Source organism: Lepus europaeus, chromosome 12 (assembly GCF_033115175.1).
Source record: "Lepus europaeus isolate LE1 chromosome 12, mLepTim1.pri, whole genome shotgun sequence".
NCBI lineage: Eukaryota > Metazoa > Chordata > Mammalia > Lagomorpha > Leporidae > Lepus > Lepus europaeus.
Genome location: NC_084838.1, coordinates 18,439,067 through 18,458,339, shown reverse-complemented (window position 1 = coordinate 18,458,339; position 19,273 = coordinate 18,439,067). Strand labels below are relative to the sequence as shown.

At 38.2% G+C, this 19,273-nt stretch overlaps 1 pseudogene; it reads right to left on the bottom strand.

The window, feature by feature from the left end:
• Positions 1-17,617: 17,617 nt before the first annotated feature.
• Positions 17,618-17,792, bottom strand: LOC133772125 (U2 spliceosomal RNA; annotated as a pseudogene).
• Between the last annotated feature and the right edge of the window lie 1,481 nt (positions 17,793-19,273).

The following is a 19,273-nucleotide window of genomic DNA, read 5'->3' as shown; positions in this document are numbered from 1 at the left end:
ACCTATCTATGTATAATTTTTAGATTCAATACATTTTACTTTTTCTCATATTTCCTTAATTCTAAGCCTAAGCCAACCATATGGTGGCTTTTCTACAAATTCCAGTTTGAGAGAGGAAGGAACAGGAGATAGAGAAGAAGGAAGGAGAAAGAAGAGACAAGAAAGGAAGGAAAGGAAAGAGGAGAGGAGAAGAGAAGAGGATAAGGAAGGGGAGGGGAGGAGAGGGGAGGACAGAATAAAAGAAGGAAGGTGGTAAGGAAGGAAATAAAGAAGAAAATATACAGGTAGAGAAAATGGCATTAATCATGCATCCGTTCTTGGGATGCAGTCTGCAACATACTCATGTTTCTATACTGAACCCTTAGTTATGATATTAACATATTACAACTGATCAATTAGTATTTTCTGACTAATCTTTAAAATTAGGGTAATGCTGTGCTTTACTCTATAAAGATTTTATGAAACTCTGATAAAATGTTGAATGTGAAAGTGCTTTGTAAATACAATAAGGATCCTGATGACTGAGCCAAGATCTGGCATGTGATGTTGTGCCGTGTTGCTAGTCCCAAGTCCCTGTTTAGATAACCTAATAAATCAAGGGCTTTGGAGTCTACTTAGAAGAAGTAGAAAAAAAGCACCACAATTTGGGTACAGACATATACAAACATATTCCATAGAACTTTGTATGGGAGGGATGAGCAGAAAAGAACGCTGAAAACTGGATTACAAGGATGGATTGGACCATGGGTAGGCTAAGCAAATTGTCATAAAAAAGGAGCTGAATGACAAAAGGATATAGGGAGGAAAATGATGGGTAGAGTAAAAAGAATTGTTTAACTAAGCTCTGTATCTTTGGGTCAAAAGTAAGCAGCCTTGCTGGGAGAATCTTCCATACAAGGGAAGTCATAATCTCCAATTGCAGGAAAGTGATAGGCTGTAACATAGAATTGGGAACATGACCACTAGGATGAGTATGTAGAATTCTATACCTGGTCTACAGAAGATGTTTATTAGGAAAACTTTTGCTAACTCCACAGTACAGACACCAGGGACAATGCTCTATCAAGCGTCTTGTTGGTAGAAGCCAATAGTTCATGGTGAGTAGTCAGAGCTGATTAATAGACACCTAAGACAACATTTGAGGATGCCAAATATTATTAGGATGGGAAAGAAGTACAAGGTAAAAGGTAGAAGAGACTCATGTGTTGTTTACTATGCATATTGTGTTAGAAGCTAATTTAATGTAATTATGTTATTTTTTTTCTAACCTAAGTTGCAGAAGGTAGTGTGGAATGTGAACAGGACTTCTGCACTGCTGATCCTTAACTTATTGATGTAGAGTTTGTATGCTTCTCTGGGGACAGGAGCCATATAATTTTATACTCCACCAGACCAGCTACTTTTCTAAGGAGTGAGAAAAGGAATGTGGATGTAGAAAATCTTAAAGTGGAATAAAAATTTTGCTGGGACTAGAATAGGATTCACTGCCTGGAAGGGCAACATGTATATTCTTTACAGAAAAAGGATCTGATAGCATTTTGTCATTAATATGTGGCATTTGCCTAGATCAAAAAATATATGGAGCATTAATTAATTGTGTTGGTTTTCTCCATGGCTTCATGGAGTGCACATTTCTGCAGGGAAGTGAAAACAACTTTCCCATAGCCCATCAGTTTTTCCAAAATGAGGATGATCTGAGAAACTAGCTCTCTTAAGAGAGGATGCTTTTCTATGTATAACTTGCAGTCTGTGAAATCTAGTCAAGGGAACTAGCAAGCAAGTGGCATCCCAAAATGACCAAGAGCATGAGCTCTCAAGCATTAATTATACATGGGGGCCAGGTCATACAGCAGTGTGGCCTCAGGCAAGACATGGATTGCTTTAGGCAGCAGACTCCAATCTCTAAAATGGTGATAACCATAGCTACTTCATCCAAGTGATATTAAGTATATGTGAAATTAGAAATACATAGTATTTAGCCCCCAAACTAGCAAGAATATACTCTCAATGGAATGTTAATAATAAAAATACTATTATTATTGTGATGGCTGTTGCCAACAGAGCTTTACTTATAGTAGAAGTTCAGCAGCAAGAGGGTAATCCTTACCAGGGCATAATCTTACATTACTGATAGATGCCTCCATTTAATTCACTGAAATTTCCAAGTCTTCAAAAGTGATGTCATTATAAGGGTTATAAAGACTGTGGAGGTTTTCTTATATTTTAGTCATAGGGATGAAAATCCATGAGATGAAAAGACAAATTAACAGAAATCTCCATGAGTAAAGTAAAGCATGAATATAACTGTAAATATTAAGAATTCTTTTGGTCACTCAAAGTGGGGAATTACTTTGCTTAATGAGATGAACAGGATTGACTTCATGTAAAGAGAAGGATGATAGCTCTGGAGGAAAGCATTAAGTTTAAACAAAAACAGGAATGAGTGAAGAAGGAAGGACATTTTAGTCTGAGGAAGCACAAAATGCAAAGATGCATACATTTTTAGGTGTATACATGGGAAAATAAGCTGAAAATGTCTGCTTGGAGAGACAAGAACTTAGGATGCTCTTAATTCTATAGGAAATGGAGAAGCATTATTTTTTGTTTCCTGGCTGGACTATAAATTGTCTAAAAGCAAGCATTTTAATATCTCAAGATTATTATATAATGACTAGCAAATAGCACTCAATAATGGTCTGATTAAGTGGTGGGATGGATGAATGGATGGCTGCACAAATGAATCAAATAATGGTTGTGGAAGATACATATCCAGCGGTTTAAGACTCATCTACTTCTTCATCCATTCATAGCATTTAGTAAACATTAAATAAATTGACAGTCTAACATATTATTTTATTATTTTAACTTGGAAATAATTCTCTCTTTACCATAGCAAGCACTAGGAAGCCCAGCTTGCCCACTCCACAGAAAGACTAATTTTTATGTGCTATATTCTATGTATTGGAAGTTAATGATTTTTTTCTTGGTCATTTTTGTTGCATCATTGACTTTATTTTGATTACAGGGAGGCCATTTCTTGGAAAATTTGTACCCCTAAAGCTGATTTTTATGTTTCCCCAAGCACTGCAATTGAAGCTGTTCTGCCAGGCTATTAATACTCTAATGGAACTGTTGTGCCCTCTTGCAGAAGGGAAGTCAGACGTTGTGCTAAGCTGATTAGAAGTGATGGCATGGAGCATCTTCCTGAGAACGGAAGTCTTGTAACCTCAAATACCGAGGACTATAAATCTCAGCAATGTATAATGGTAATTGGTTTGAAAGGCCTAATCGACACAGAGAACGGAAGCCAAGTGCAGAATGCTCAGGACTAGAAGCTCCAGGCCCCCGCCTCCTTCCAGAAGAAGATGTGTCATTTTCTCCCTCAGTGCTGGGAACAGCAATAAAGGATTTCAAAAGTTGAACCTTACTTACTGTCCAGGCTGAGAGTCCTGAATGATTACTGTTAGACTCTAAAATTTAAGCTTACCTACAGCATATTAATCTGGGGGCTGGTAAAGATATGGATTCCTAATTATCATTTCAAACATATGAGTTAGAATCTGAAGTTGATTCCATTCATTAGTACTTCTAGCAGGCTGCCAGCTGCTTCTTACATGCAGTGATGTTTGAGGACCATCGCTGAAAATATCTATCGCCTTCTACTTGTGAAATCTTCCTCAGTTCCCTGCTTTTTTTTAAGATTTATTTGTTTATTTGAAAAACAGCATTACATAAAGAGAAGGAGGAAGAGCTTCCATCTGCTGGTTCACTCCCCACATGTCCTGCATGGGCCAAGCTGAAGCTTCTTCAAAGCACTTGGGCTATATTTCACTGCTTTTCTCTACTATTTTATTATTTTTAGTATTTTTTGTTTTATTTAATATCATTGGTTGAACTCTTTAATTATTCTTAGGAGTTCCCTGCCTTAATGCTACCGTAAAACACCTCTGTCCTGGCACTGGCGCTGTGGCGTTATGGTTAAAACTGCTGCCTGCAGTGTCGGTGTCCCATATGGGCACTGGTTCCTTTCCCAGCTGCTCCACTTCCAATCCAGCTCTCTGCTATGGCCTGGGAAAGCAGTGAAAGATGGCCTAAGTCCTTGGACCCTGCACCTGCGTGGAAGACCCAAAAGAAGCTCCTGGCTCCTGGCTTCGAATCAACACAGCTCCAGCCGTTGCAGCCAATTGGGGAGTGAACCAGCGGGTAAAAGACATTCTCTCTCTCTCTCTCTCTCTCTCTGCCTCTCTTTCTTTCTGTACTGACTTTCAAATAAATAAATAAATCTTTAAAAAAAACACCTCTGTCCTTAGAATCAGGTTCAGATTTTGCATCAGTCAGCCATTTACTCATTTTTAATATCATTTTTCTTTATTTGTAAAATTAAGGAAACAATGTATACAAGGCTAGTTTCTCAAATAGATTTACAATGAAATTTCTGTGACATGGTGGAGACTCACAACAGTTTCATGGACCTGAAACATGTAACTTAACAAAGTATGGGACAATGACTTAGCTATATGCCCTTTTATTTGAGACTAACAAAATTAAACCTTCTTGAGGGAAGAGGTCATAAGACCAAGATACAGTGAGTTGGACAGACTTGTACTGAATTCTCAATTCTATTGCTTATTGGCTACAGAAGCTTAGACAAATCACTTAGTTTTCCTAAGACTCAACATTTTAATCTTTAAAATGAACACAAATCACCTGTTTCCTATAGCTTCTATATTAAAGCCATTTATATAATGTACTTAGCACATGTGTATCCCAATTCATAAAAGCATTGAGAATGCCACAAACTGACTTGAGATTGTAATTACTAAAGCCTCTCATAGCCTTCCTTAGCCATCATTATTAACTTGTGAAAAACTGAAGTTTCTTCAGTCATGTGTAATATTCCATGTCAGCTAACCTTCAAGTTCCCAAGCTACCAATATCCAAACAGTCAGCTACATACATTCCCTAAACCCATTCAGGCAATGAAATGATTGGAGTCACTACTGGCAGTAATAATTTATAATTTAACACCTCTGTAATTTTGAAGACTTAAGTGTAACACTTAAGCTCCACTTTCCTTCTCGGTACAATGGCCATAATTGTACTGTCAGGGTAAGTAATGCTCAGTTTTGTACCAGATATACTTTGACATCCTCATGTCATTCTATTGCAGTAAAAGATCATTGCTTAGTCATGTCCTATTCAAATACTATTTGGCTGTGTTTAGGAGTTGTTTATCTAACATTCAGTCTTACAGGTATTAGGTTCCTTTCATCTGGCTCTATTTTCAATGCCTTATCTCAAAGCTTATTGTAGAAAAGGAAGGGGGACCATGGAAATGAAATATCAGAGACTCAGTGCCTCTACTCAGAAGTGGACAGAACCACTCATACTGCTCTACTTTTTTCAAGGAGCTTGGAAAAAGTCTGTGGCAGAGGAAACTACTTCCTGTACTACTTCCTGTGTACAAGTATGCATCTCATCTACTGTTATGAAGTTGTGAAGATTAAGTAAAAAATCTACATATCAGTGCAGAGCCTGATACAGAGTAAATGATCAATAACTCACTTAAGCCATAATTCATAAAACTACAAGATAAATTTAATCCTCTGATAACAGTAATTATATATTTTAAGCAGCAAATTGCCTATCATGATGATCTATCCTGATTTTAATCTGTTTTTCATTAACTCATTTAACACACATTTATTAAGCACCCGCATGAATTGAGTGAAGCATATCCTCCCTAAGCCCAGGTGTTTTATGTAATGGTGGAGAAAATGAGTATGAACATGCATAGAGTTATATAATTTTTGTATAATATTTAATATATAATTATATAATATACCTAAGGTAAAATTTTTACTTTACACAAAAAGAAAAATACAAAGCACAACAAAAAGAATGTAACTGGAGGGCTGACCTAGGCTGAGGAATTCAAGAAAGTTTTACTGAGACCTGAAGAATTCATGGAAATCGGCCAAGTAAAGAAATAGGGAACATATTTTAGGCTGAAGGAAAGGATGTGAGCCTCCTCTCCCACTAATGCAGTTCTAGGGAACATTCAGCTTGAACAGCAGACCAGATGGAATGTTCCAAAGCATCATCAGCTTAAAATATAAATAAATAAAAGCATCCTGTAAAGTGTCCACAAGGAACATTCACAACTTACAAAGAACACATATAACATTCAAGCACTTTAGTAGCCCCAAGGAAGTCACAAATGTTCTTATCCAATTACAAACATTGTTTTTTCTCTTCTTTGGAATGTTCAAACAATTTTTCTGTTCATATAACTTTTTTCAGTCTGATTCAAGCCATTAAATGTGCTTGGATTGGAAATGTTTTTGTGATTTACACTGCCCTTAGATGAATATCCAGTCCTCATCAACTCCCCCACGGCTCTCAAAATGCGACCATAGCAAATAGATTCCTCAGCACATGCACATGTGCACACACACATGCGAACACATAAGACATAGTGGTGTATCACTGGAGAGGTAAGAGAACCAAGTACTCCTCTGGAATTCTGACACTGGTTCTACCACTTGCTGAATGATCTGAACTCTTTTTTAAATCTTTTTTTTTTTTTTTTTTTTTTTTTTACAGGCAGAGTGGATAGTGAGAGAGAGAGAGAGACAGAGAGAAAGGTTTTCCTTTTTGCCGTTGGTTCACCCTCCAATGGCCACTGTGGCCAGCGCATTGTGCTGATCCAAAGCTTGGGGCCAGGTGCTTCTCCTGGTCTCCCATGCGGGTGCAGGGCCCAAGGACTTGGGCCATCCTCCACTGCCTTCCCGGGCCATAGCAGAGAGCTGGCCTGGAAGAGGGGCAACCGGGATAGAATCTGGCGCCCCAACTGGGACTAGAACCCGGTGTGCCAGCGCCGCAAGGTGGAGGATTAGCCTGTTGAGCCACGGCGCTGGCCTGATCTGAACTCTTTAGCACAGCATTAGAATCCGTCTATGATCTGGAACCTGCAAAAGTGAGACAGCTGAGTTCTTTCCATCATTCACCCCTGCATGTGCCCTCTGTTACAGCCAGAGATATCACCTGTAAATCTCTGGCATTTCCATTTTGCATTAATTATTAAGTTGTTTTCTTGATTTGAGATAGATAGAGAGAGAGAGAGAGAAAGAAAGAAGAGACAGAGAGAGAGAGCTCCCACCTGTTGTTTCAATCCCCAAATTGGCCTGATCCAGGCCAAAGCTTGGAGCCAGGAACTCAATTCAGGTTTCCCTCATGAAGTGGACATCCACTATGTAAGGTGCTGTCCATAATCATAGGCCTCTATCCTTGCCCCTTGCCCCTTGCCCCTTGCCTCCAGTCCCAACACACTTAGCTCAACTCCTACTAGGTCTAGGATCTGACACATGATTATTAAGTAATAAAATATCTTTTCTAATGATTTGTCCAGTTTGATGGTCAGTTTTTCTCCATGTTGAAATTAAAAAAAAAATACATTCAATACTGACCAGCACTGTGGCATAGTGGGTAAAGCTGCTGCCTGCAATGCTGGCATTCCAAGTGGGCACTGGTTTAATACCCTGAAGAAGCTCCTGGCTCCTGGCTTCAGATCGGCACAGATCCACCTGTTGGGGAGTGAACCAGGGGATGGAAGACCTCTCTCTCTCTCTCTCTCTCTCTCTCTCTCTCTCTCTGCCTCACCTTCTCACTGTGTAACTCTGACTTTCAAGTAAATAAATAAATCTTTTAAAAAAAGACATGATTAACATTTTTAAAAAATTACATTCAGTACTGAGTTCTTCAATCCTCCTAGTAAATGACACATCAAAAGCACAATGCTTAGCACAGAGCCTATGCCAAGTAAGTATGAATGAGTGGTTGGGTCAACAAACATTTGATTGCCTAGTATGTTCTGGATCATCTATATAAAAATATTTCATCTAGTATACATGTTCTATACATAGTGTCATAAATTTACTAATCATAATGTGATTTTTACAGTATCAAGACATGTTTGTAACATTTCTGTTTAATTATAACAATGATTATATGAATAAGACTTTTCACGTTCTTGAATATTGAGAACAGTATGGAATGTAAAGTTTGCAAACACTGGAGTTCTGAGCAAGAAGATAGTACTCTGTTCTTGACCAGTTATGAATTCCAGGGTCAGTGAATTTAATACATTTTATATCATTGCAAATGTTTGCTCGATTCCTAGGACAGATTAAAAATAAAAAAAAAAATCCTGTGTTTGGCTCAGGAGCTTCCTTCTCTCCTGGCAGTATGCATCAGACTAAATGTCACAAGAATATTTCAGCATATGTGGGTAAATATTTACACTCATTTTAAGCAGATATTCCAAATTCCTTGTTGTTTTTCAACAGATGCCTAAACCTGGTGGTAAAAGTCATGAATAGAACTTTTTCACTCTCACTAAATGAGAAGGGGATTTTCAAGGATTCTTGCCTCCAGAGTGCTCTATTTTTCTCCCTCCATTCTCTTTGGGTTGAACAGTTGGAAGGGTAATTGGCCCTCTGCCATGGAACTTTCTACCAAGCCACTTCAAATTATTGCTCTTGGTCCCTAAGAGCCAGTAGAAGATTCAGCTGTGAGTTCACAAAACAAAGTATGAAGTGAAAAAAAGGAAAGACATCTAGGCTGCTGCATGAATAAGAAATTCTTTGAAAAATGCAATATACATAGTGTTATGGCATTTGATGCAGAGGTATACAAGGACAAAGAATAAATTTCTGATTTTAAGAAGGATGTGCAATTAGTTTTGGCAGAAAACTGAAATTTGCACTTGTTCTTTGGGGTTGTGGAAAGCAAGAGTAATCAATGGGAGAACATTGCTGAGTAGACAGGTTGATACTGCACAAAGCTTGGATGATAAACATTTTTGTTTGTGCTTATGCTACATTGAAATGCTGCTTTTGTGTGTGTTTGTGCATGTGTATTTTTCCAACAATTTACTCTGCTTTCTAAAATCCCTACCAACTAGAAAATATCCTTTGTGAGAAAGATACAGACACTTTTGTCAATAGCGCAAAAGAAGTCAGGCAAAGCTTAATTTTAGTCCAACAGGCACAGTGAAGCATAATTGGTGCCATACACTTGCCCTATCCAGAGGCAGATGGACCTGGTTTTATGTCCCAGTATAATTCAGTTATTTACTGCAGGATTCTCAAGGAGTTTGAAGGCAAGGGCTGCCTCTCAGGCTATTGTAGCATTGTGACTCACCATTGATCAAGGGAGATTGTCTGGCTGTGAGTGCTGCAAGTTGTTAGCAGCCTAGACTGACAATTGCTGGTGGATGGAAGGGAATTTATTTTGGCAACAACAGTGACAGCTACACTGGTGTTGAAACCTATTGAAAGACAATTTAGAATTGATGGTTACAAGCACAAGGATAGAGAAATTTATTCTTTGATTTATGCCAACAATGTTCCTAGGCACTGGGGATACTAAGATCAAAGGGATTCATTCAGTATTATGTAGCCAAGTACAATCAGGTCAAGAATTTTGGCTAAGGATGGGTAAAGGAGAAAAAGAAAGTATGCAGAAGGTCCTGACACGAAATAACACAAGCGTACTTTACACCTGCTAAGTGAGTAGTCTTATGCAAAATATTACAAAGACAACAAAGATGTGTGAGTGTGGCTTCTATCTTGGACAAGATAAACATAGAAAATAACTAAATATAATATAAAGCAAAAAAAAACCAATTCCCTGATTTTTTTCCAAAGCAAAATGAATTTTAAAATCTATCTTTGCTTAAACTGAAAGAAAAAAATAAAACAAAACAAAATAGGTAGAACTAAATGTAATACTGTGCCAAGAACTCTGGAAACTAACTTAATTTAAAATGAACTAAAACGGCATTGTTAGTACCATCAATATTTGTGACTTATAAAAATCATATGCATAGAAAGTTGTGGCATACATACTTGTATTTGCCCCAAGGCATATAAAAGGAAGTTATAATAATGGAAACATACAAAGAAGAGAAGTTGAAGGAAGGCATGGGAAAACGTTTTTGCTTTTATGAATACTTTGACTAGTTTTCTATGTGCATGTATTTTACCTTAAAATTTTTTTTGGTAAAAAGAATCCATGTTTTAAAAAATAACAAAAGAAAATCCGTGTTTTATAAACAAACAAAAGCAACAGAGAGAAAAATTACTAGAAAAGCCAGGAGAAGGGAGAAATCATCAACGGGAGGAATCATGGAAATCTGAAAATTGGCATTGAAATTAGCACTTAAATGAGAAAAATATGAAAATATATGAATAGGGAGGAAAAGTATCTTAAATAAAGGAAATGATTAAAGTAAATATAAGGCAAAAGTGTTTCACAAAAATTTTTCTACAAATTTTGATTGTCAAGCAGTTAAATTGTGCTGGAGTAGAATAGATAGAGAAGTCATATGAAAAGAGCTTACAGAAGTAATCTGGACATAGAGGACCTACAAAATGAAGTAATTAAGAATCTGAGACTTGATATACAAAACAATTTGTATCCTCAAGTGGATTCTGAAGAGTAAATTCAAATAGTTCCCATCTTTATGGATACAGTGAGAAGTCAATATGATATTGTATGATCTTAACCCTAGTTCCCAAAAAAACAGTGCTTGTTCCAAAGGCTAAGTGCCAATACTTAATTTGGGCAGAAGCAATCCCAGGGAATTATGAATGCTGAGAAGGAAAGTGAGGGGTGGGAGAGTACACAATGCAAAGTTATCAGTTGCTATATTGCCCACTGTTTTCTGATGAAACATAGAGATCCATAGTTATACTATGACAGGGACTCACTTGGTCATATGCAACACTCCAGGCAGGTTGTATAGAGAATTCAGCCTTCAGAACATGAGACAGAGAAAGGAAAAGATTTCATTTGCTGCCTTCTGTTTTTCACATTGAATGCTTGGACGTGGAAAAAATGAAGAAAAAAAATGACATGTAGTTTATCAGTTTGGCTTTGCATCTGAGGGATGGGCGACTGAACTTCCTAGAAAATATGCTAGTCAGCCCCGGAGAAGTCATGAAGACCTCAGAAAATGAGATTGACCATTGTATTGTAAAGGTAATTCTTGATTATGGAGGATAAAATGTCTTGCTATCTGGCATTTGTAAGCTGTAAGGAAAGCCGGTAGTATAATTCAGTAACAACCAAATACCTAAAAAACCAAAGGATCCAGTGGTGTAACTCCCAATCCAAGTCTGAAGCCCATAAAACCAGTGAAATGGAGTAGGGAGCTGGAGAACAGAGGTGGCATTGATTGAAGTACTGTAGTCCAAAAGCCCAAGAATAAGTATCTATAATGTCCAGTGCAAAAGAAAATGTGTATTTTAGTTGAAGAAGATAGAAGAAATTTTATTTCTCTACTATTTTGTTCTATTGGTCCTTCAATATGTTGATGATCCCCAACCACAGAGGTGAGATCTTCGTTAATTCAAATGCAGCACCCTCAAGGACATACCCATAAATAACGTTTTACTAGTTAACTTGGCAACTTTCTTAACTAAATAAGGTAGACAAAAATTAATCATGGAAGCAAACTCATGAACCACCCTTGTGGAGGAATAGTGATGATGGAGTTTGTACCAGCAATTGAGGTCCAGGAGAAAGTAACACTGAGAAAGTCTAATGCGATACAGAAGTCCAAAACAGCATGCCCAGAATTAAGCACAGTATCTGTCTTATGAAAAGCACTTATTTATTAAATTCCTCTTTGTTATCAAAGTTTATAAAATTATTATCTCCATGCAAAAGAAATTAGATTGGATGGAGGATAATGAATCTCTCTGCAAATATTAAAATAAACATAAGGTGTATTGGGATTACAAAGTGTATGGACATGAGGTCTGCGTGAGACCATCTGTATGTACTGTGGAGTACAGTGCATGGTACAAAGGAAGCACTGAATAAGCACTGGGTTATACTTGAAATATTTGTTGATTGAATGGTTAAGTGAACAATGAAAGTCAATCTTTGATGAATCTAAAATTCTAGAATATTAGATCTGGAAGAAATTTTAGAGACTGGCTACTCCAAATTCCTCTTTTCATAGAAAGCAACATTGAGGCTCATGGAGACAAAATTACATTTCTAATATCCAACAATCAACTAATAGCTTGAATTCAATGGGGATTAATAATTTCTTAATTCTTTAATCTAATCCTCTATTGATAATATTTTAGTAATACAAAGAATATGATAAATGATAGTGATAGAAGGCATCATTTCTGAAAATTGTCTGTTTTTATCTACTTGAAATACATAGTGACAGTGAGAGAGAGAGAAGAGAGATACAACTTCTGTCTACTATTTCACACCCCAAATGCCCACAACAGTCAGAGTTGGGCTAGACCAATGCCAGATAGAGAAACTCCATCTGAGTCTCTCATGCAAAGGGAGGGACCCAAGTACTTGAGCCATCATCCACTGCCTCCCAGGATGCGCATGACTAGGAAAGTGGGTTGGAAGTAGAGGAGCTGGGACTTGAACCAGGCACTCCAATGGGGAATGCAGGCATCCCAAACAGTGGCTTAACCCGCTCTAAGAGATATCATTTCTGTAGTACATAGAATGTGTCAACTACTTTGCACATCTGTGAACTATGCCCATTTAACACAGAGGGAAACTATGGTTTCAAGCGATGAAGTGCCCTGCACAGTTATTGAAACATAGAGTCAGAAATCAAACACAAATCTCACTTTATCTGATGTTATAATCTGTAAGCAGTGGTCATGCTTAAATCCCTGTCTTGTCATCCTGGCAGTATTCATGTGAAGAGAGGAGATGGAAGCCCCTTCATGTTTAACAAGACACAGAGGCACAGACAGAAAACAAGTAAAGTGCCATGGTCTAGCAGAAAATTTAAAACCAAGATCCCTGCCTCCCCCACCTGCTGAATTAGCTTTTTTTTTTTTTTTTTTTTTTTTTACAAGAAAAAGTCCCTTCTGGGAAAGACTCACTCAACTCCAGATACTTTTCCAAGACATTCTTGGAGCTGAGGCTAGCATATCCAATTTGGCAGTGTGAAGTGTGATTTTAATTAGGCCATTTCCCTCTGGGGCCTGGGAGCTCTGCTGGCTAAACTTCATAAAGGAGTCTGTGGGTGGGCAGGGTACAAGGAGCTCAGAGGTGAGGAGCGTTCAGGACAAGCCTCCCAGAGGGGCCTGGCTGTCGGTTTGTGAAACTTCCCTTATTCCTTCCTCCTCTTAAAGTAATTGGAAATCGCTATCCCAGGGAGAGATGTGGCCTCCCTTGGATAGAAAATGACTTTGGAGCTTTTGGAACAGAGCCAGCTAATATTCAGGGCATTTGTTGTCAGCCACAGGGCTCCTCTGTAGACCGGTCACTCAATTCAGACAGGTGTCCACCTACCTTACTACATAGAACTCCAAAAGAAACTGACCATACTACTACCCAAATGAAAAGTTCATGTTCCTCCCATTCATGAAATAAGGTAGTCTCAACCTTCTCTGTCCAACATATCTGTTGATTTAAGACTTTTTGACTTATACATTGGAGAACCATACAAAGATACATTGCAAGCTGATGACAATATCTCTTCCAAACTGAAGAAGGACAAGGTTGCACAGCTGGGTTTGTGTGTGGGCCTGACACTCAGGAATGGCGTCTAAAAACTATCCAGAGACTGGAAACCAAGTAGATCTAAGAGAACCTATGACCTGAAAGAAAATCCAGGGAGCACCTCCTATGAGTCTTTCTTGGTTCATCATCTTCCTTTGAAAACTGGAGTTTCACATCTCATTTTAAAATAACAAAGAAATTTCTGAACTGTAAATCCAATCACATTATATTTCTGCTTTAAACCATTCTAATCTCATGCTCTGGCCCTCATGTAGCTCTCTAGTTTATTTTGCTGCATACCATTCCTCACTGTGAGGCTTCTCCCTCACTGTCAGTGGAGTCTCCTTCCCTTCATCTCCAACACTCGTCCTGCACTTGCTTGGCTAAATTATGCCTATTCCTCATACCTCAAATTAAGAGTTATCTTCTCTGGAAAGCATTCCCTAAGTCCTCTTCCTCCTGCATATTGACAAAGCTGGAAGGCCCAACCATGCCTTCCCATAAAGACTTGTCCTGACATCTATTTTAGCACTTAGCATGCTATATTGCAAGTTCCTGATTAATTTTCTTTACCCCATTAAACTGTAAAGTCTGTGAGACCAAAGACCAGGCTTGTGTTTTGTTTATCATTACAGCCCTAATTCAGTGCCAGGCATATTGTAGGCATGCAATAAATATTTGTTGAATTAACGAATGAGACCCCAAGGGCATCTTGTTAAACATTTAATGATCTTTGTCATTTCCTGTGGATTAAATACTCCTCTCGAAAATATGCAGAATCTGGAGGACTGGTACAGCTTTTCATCAATAAATTCCAAGAAGACAATAAGAACTGCTGTGGTAAACACTAGGTATTTGGTAAAATTTTTGAGTTTTTGTAAAATATTGGCATTAAATATGAGATCACATATGGGCATATTGAATTAGATCGGTGTTCCCGTTTATGTGATTGCTCAAAGAGCACACATAATTACATCAATCTGATTCCATTTATTTGGGTTTGTGAAAACATAGCTAAGGGCCTAGAACTTAGGAATGCTGGTGGAAATTAATCTAGACTTATTCAGGAGTTCATGTAACTGAGCCAACAGGAACACAATTGAAGTTCAGTGTTTTTCAAAGAAGGAAGTTGTTGAATTGAGCATAGTAAAATAATTCAGCAAGGTTTAGAACCAGGGTAGAGTGAAGAGGAGAATCTGGCTATATTTTGTAGGTGAAATAAAGCATTAAGAACTACTGAGAGAGGAATTATTCAGAAATAAATTTCATTATGTTATCTTTCCACTCTGTGCAGCATTCTGTGCTTTATGGTTCATGGCAAGACTCCAAAAGGCCCTAGGTAAGCTCAAAGTTCATTTAAGGCCAGATGTCCATCAGTGTTAACTAGGATAATAGAATGCATCATGTTCATATGAAGATGTTTGCAGAACTAAATACATCATATAGGAATTCCTATCCATCAAAGTTCTGACACTTGACGTCTGTTCTAGTTAAGCTTCTCTGGAGAGGCATAATTGATATCATGCATACACACATATGAGGGATCTCAAAAAGCTCATGGAAAATGCATATTAGAAAAACTATACATGTATTTATTTAAATTTTTGCAAACATAAACTTATCTTAATTACTTGTTACCATGAACTTTTTGCAATTCCCATGAATTGGCTTTGTGTATGTGGAGAGAGAGAGAGAGAGAGAGAAGAAATTATTTAGAGTAATTGTTTCACTCAATCACAGAGGATGAGAAATCTCACGAGGGGCTACCTGAAAGCAGTAGGACCAAGGAAGTTGGTAAGATAGATCCATCAGAAGGTGTAGTAAACAAGTGGTGTAGTTCTCAGTCCAAGGCTCAAGTTCAGAGAGTCCAGGGCACCACTGATATGAGTTCTGGACACAAAGGCTTGGAATCTTTGTGTCTAGAAAGAACCTGGAATCCTGACATCCAACAACTGAAGAAAGGAATTCTGACTCCATTAGAGAGATAAAGAAGTTGTTCATCATCCTCATTTGTGTTCCATCTGTGTCCCCGGCTAATTGAATGATCTGCCTTTGTGCAGACTGAAGATGACTCTTTGACTGTTAACCCACATTCTCAAATGCCAATATCCTCTAGAAACACCTTCATAGCAAAACATGGGTCAGTCCAATAATTTGATGAAATTCCAGCTACCTGGATTTCTCTCTGAGCAGAAAAAGTTGTTCTTGCTTAATGAAGCATTGTACATGATTAATGCTCTACCAGCTTTCTGGGTAATCCTTAATCCAATCAAGCTGACTCTCAAAATCACTATCACACCTGCTTATCACCATGTGTATGTTGTCTCTCTCACTTGTTTATTTTCTGATACATAATTTTTCATCAGAAAGAGGAATGAAATTGACAGTAGCCCTGTTATCTTTTTATAAACATTCTTCCTGCCACCTTAAATTAAAACTTAATAGTAGTTTCTCATTAAAAGGACAACTTTTCTATTTTCTAGTACAGATGTCTATCAATATCCATGGGTATTGGTAGCATGGGAACCAAAATCCTATGGATATTGAAATCTTTTATATAAAATGACATAGTATTTGTATACATCTTATGCATATCCAACCATATACTTTAAGACATACATAGATTATTTACACTATCCAATACAATGTAAATTCTATGTAAATAGCTGTTGTGCATTTAGGGAATGATGAAAAGAAAAGAAGCCCATATATATTCAAAAAGAGCTAATTATTTTTCGGAATTTCTAAAGATTTATTTATTTGAAAGAGCTACAGAGAGAAAGACACACACACACACACACAGAAACATCTTCCATCTCCAGATGGCCATAATGGCCAGGGCTGGGCCTGGCAAAAGCCAGAAACAAGAGCTTCATCCACATCTCCCACATGGGGGCAGGGGCCCAAGCACTTGGGCCATTTTCCACTGCCTTCTCATGCCATCAACAGGGAGCTGTATCAGAATTGGAACAGCTAGGACATGAACTCATATACGGGACTGGCATTGTGGCAAAGTGGGCAAACCTGCTACCTGCAATGCCAGCTTCACATGTGGATGCTGGTTCATGTCCTGGCTGTTCTACTTCTAATCAAGCTCCCTGCTAATGGCCTAGAAAAAGAAGCAGAAGATGGCCTAAATTCTTGAACACCTGCCACCAATGTGATGAAGTTCCTGGGTCCTGGTTTCAATCTGGTTCAGCCCTAACCACTGAGGCCATCTGGGGAGTGAACTAGCAGATGGAAAATCTCTCTCTCTGTCTCTCTGTATCTCTTTCTAACTCTGATTTTCAAATAAATAAATAAGTGTATTTTAGAAAAGCCACATGTGCAACTGTGGATTTTAAAAAACGATATCTGGCTACATGGAATATGTTGAAAGGAAGTGAGATATGAGATGATGAAGCTAAAAAGTATATATTACAAAACTGTTTTAAATGATGGCTGCTGGCATTGCAGATAGAGCGAAGAGTATGGAAGTAAAATCGACAAGACTTGATCATTGTTCCAGGCTCTACCTCCAACAGACGGACGTTTTCAAAGTCTGCAATTTTGTCTACCCATCTTTAAATTTCCAAACACCTAGATCAGTCACCAAGCAGATAATACTACATGATTATTGAAGCCATGCAAGAAAGCATCGTTTAATTCTAGTTAAACTATTGTCCAGAATTAAATATTTTTTGTTTCCTTTTATCAGCAGCTCAGGTCACAACTGGAGGGATTTGTATTAGACCTTCTTCATAAGATTTTCTGCAAGATATTTTATATCTGTTTTCCTAATTGTCTCTTTTTTAAAAAAAAGATCTTTTATTTATTTGTTTGTTTATTTGAGAGGTGGAGTTACACACAGAGAGAGAGAGAGAGAGCACAACAGTCAGAAAGGTCTTCCATCTACTGGTTCATTGGCTGGAGCTACACTGATCCGAAGCCAGGAGCTAGGAGCTTGTTCTGGGTCTCCCACGCAGGTGCAGGGGCCCAAGTGCCAGAGCCATCTTCCACTGCTTTCCCAGGCCATAGCAGAGAGCTGGATGAGAAGAGCAGCAGCCAGGACACAAACTGGTCAGCACCCATATGGAATGCTGAAACTGAAGGCAGAGGCTTAGCCTACTACTCCACAGTGCTGGCCCCCCAGTTGTCCTTTAATGCTTTGGAAATAACCAATGTGGGAAAGTCAGTTCTGATAAGAACAGGTACTACACTTGATCTTAGCCAAAAGGCAGAGAAGTGATGAAAAGGCAGCTCTAACCACTAAACATCTACTTCTACATTTTAAAAATGAGAATAATAATGGTAATACTTGATGGAATAGTTAATAAATGTGGGACTGACAGACCTGATTTGGTCTAGATATTTCCTGAGGAAGCTCCCACTTGCTTCCAGGCTTGGTTGTTCTCTCATCTTAGTCTTTCCATTGTAAATTTTGTTTCTCTTTGTTATGGTCCTTTTCTAATCCTGTGCTCGTACCTCCAGCAGGTCATGGACTGTGCGGTTTTATCCTCATCTCTACCAATGTCTGGTCACAATAAGTTTTTCATACATTTGGAATGAATAAAATAATTAATTCCCAATTACAGGTCATATCCATCATCATGGGGATGCAAATAGCCCTCCCTATCCCTTTTCTGAAGGTTATAACTAAGCTGAGCTTTGCTTTTGATCTTTGGATTAAACAGAGAGGGCCAACAGTAACAGCAACAGCCCAGTTATGCCCATATTTGGGAGAGCTTGTCTCTCAGACATGCAGGCTTCTATGAGCAAGAGTCACAAGCTATCATGTTTTGGTGAGTCACAATTGTCTTCATCTTTTCAACCAGTTTCAAAAAAAAAAAATGAGAAAGTGTCTTTAATCCATGAAAGAATACATTCTATCATAGGAGAGACACAGAAGTGTTATACAGCATCTTAGAAAAACAGACTTAGAATATATAAAATAAAGCAAAACTTCATTATCATCCAGTAGCCAGTTTTTTTTTTTTTTTGGTCCTTTCAAAGAATAATTTCTTACTTACTAAGTCCTTTATTTTATTCAGAAATTGAATAGTTGTAACTAACCCAATGGATTGTGCTTTGTAAATATTGGCCTCCTACAAATCAATTTCACTTCCTTATTGTTAATAGTGCCATGGTTCAGCCTAGCAAGACAGTCAGTTGACAATTGTTTTCTGGACTCCTAAAGGGATCTCTCTCAGGAGCACATTGAGTGACAATGGCTAGAAAGTTGATGACTGAGGAATGAGAGGGGGAGTGTCTACTGTTAGTGTAGTTGCTGTTTTACTGAAGCTGGCAGAAGTACTACTGCCATTGTTGAACTCTACAAAATCTTTTACGCAAGCCAGAATCTGTGTCTGCAAATCTATTCCTGTGATCAAATCAGATTGTACTAACTAAAATAAAGATTCCAACGTGCTATATCACCCATTGTTTATTTTATTTTCTTTTAAAGATTTATTTATTTTATTTGAAAGTTAGAGTTACACAGAGAGAGAAGGAGAGGCAGAGAGAGTCTTCCATCCACTGGTTCACTCTCCAATTGGCCACAATGGCTGGAGCTGTGCCAATCCAAAGCCAGGAGCCAGGAGCTTTCTCCGGGTCTTCCCACATGGGTGCAGAGGTCCAAAGACTTGAGCCATCTTCTACTGCTTTCCCAGGCCATAGCAGAGAGCTTTATCGGAAGCAGAGCAGCCAGAACTCGAACTGGCTCCCATATGGG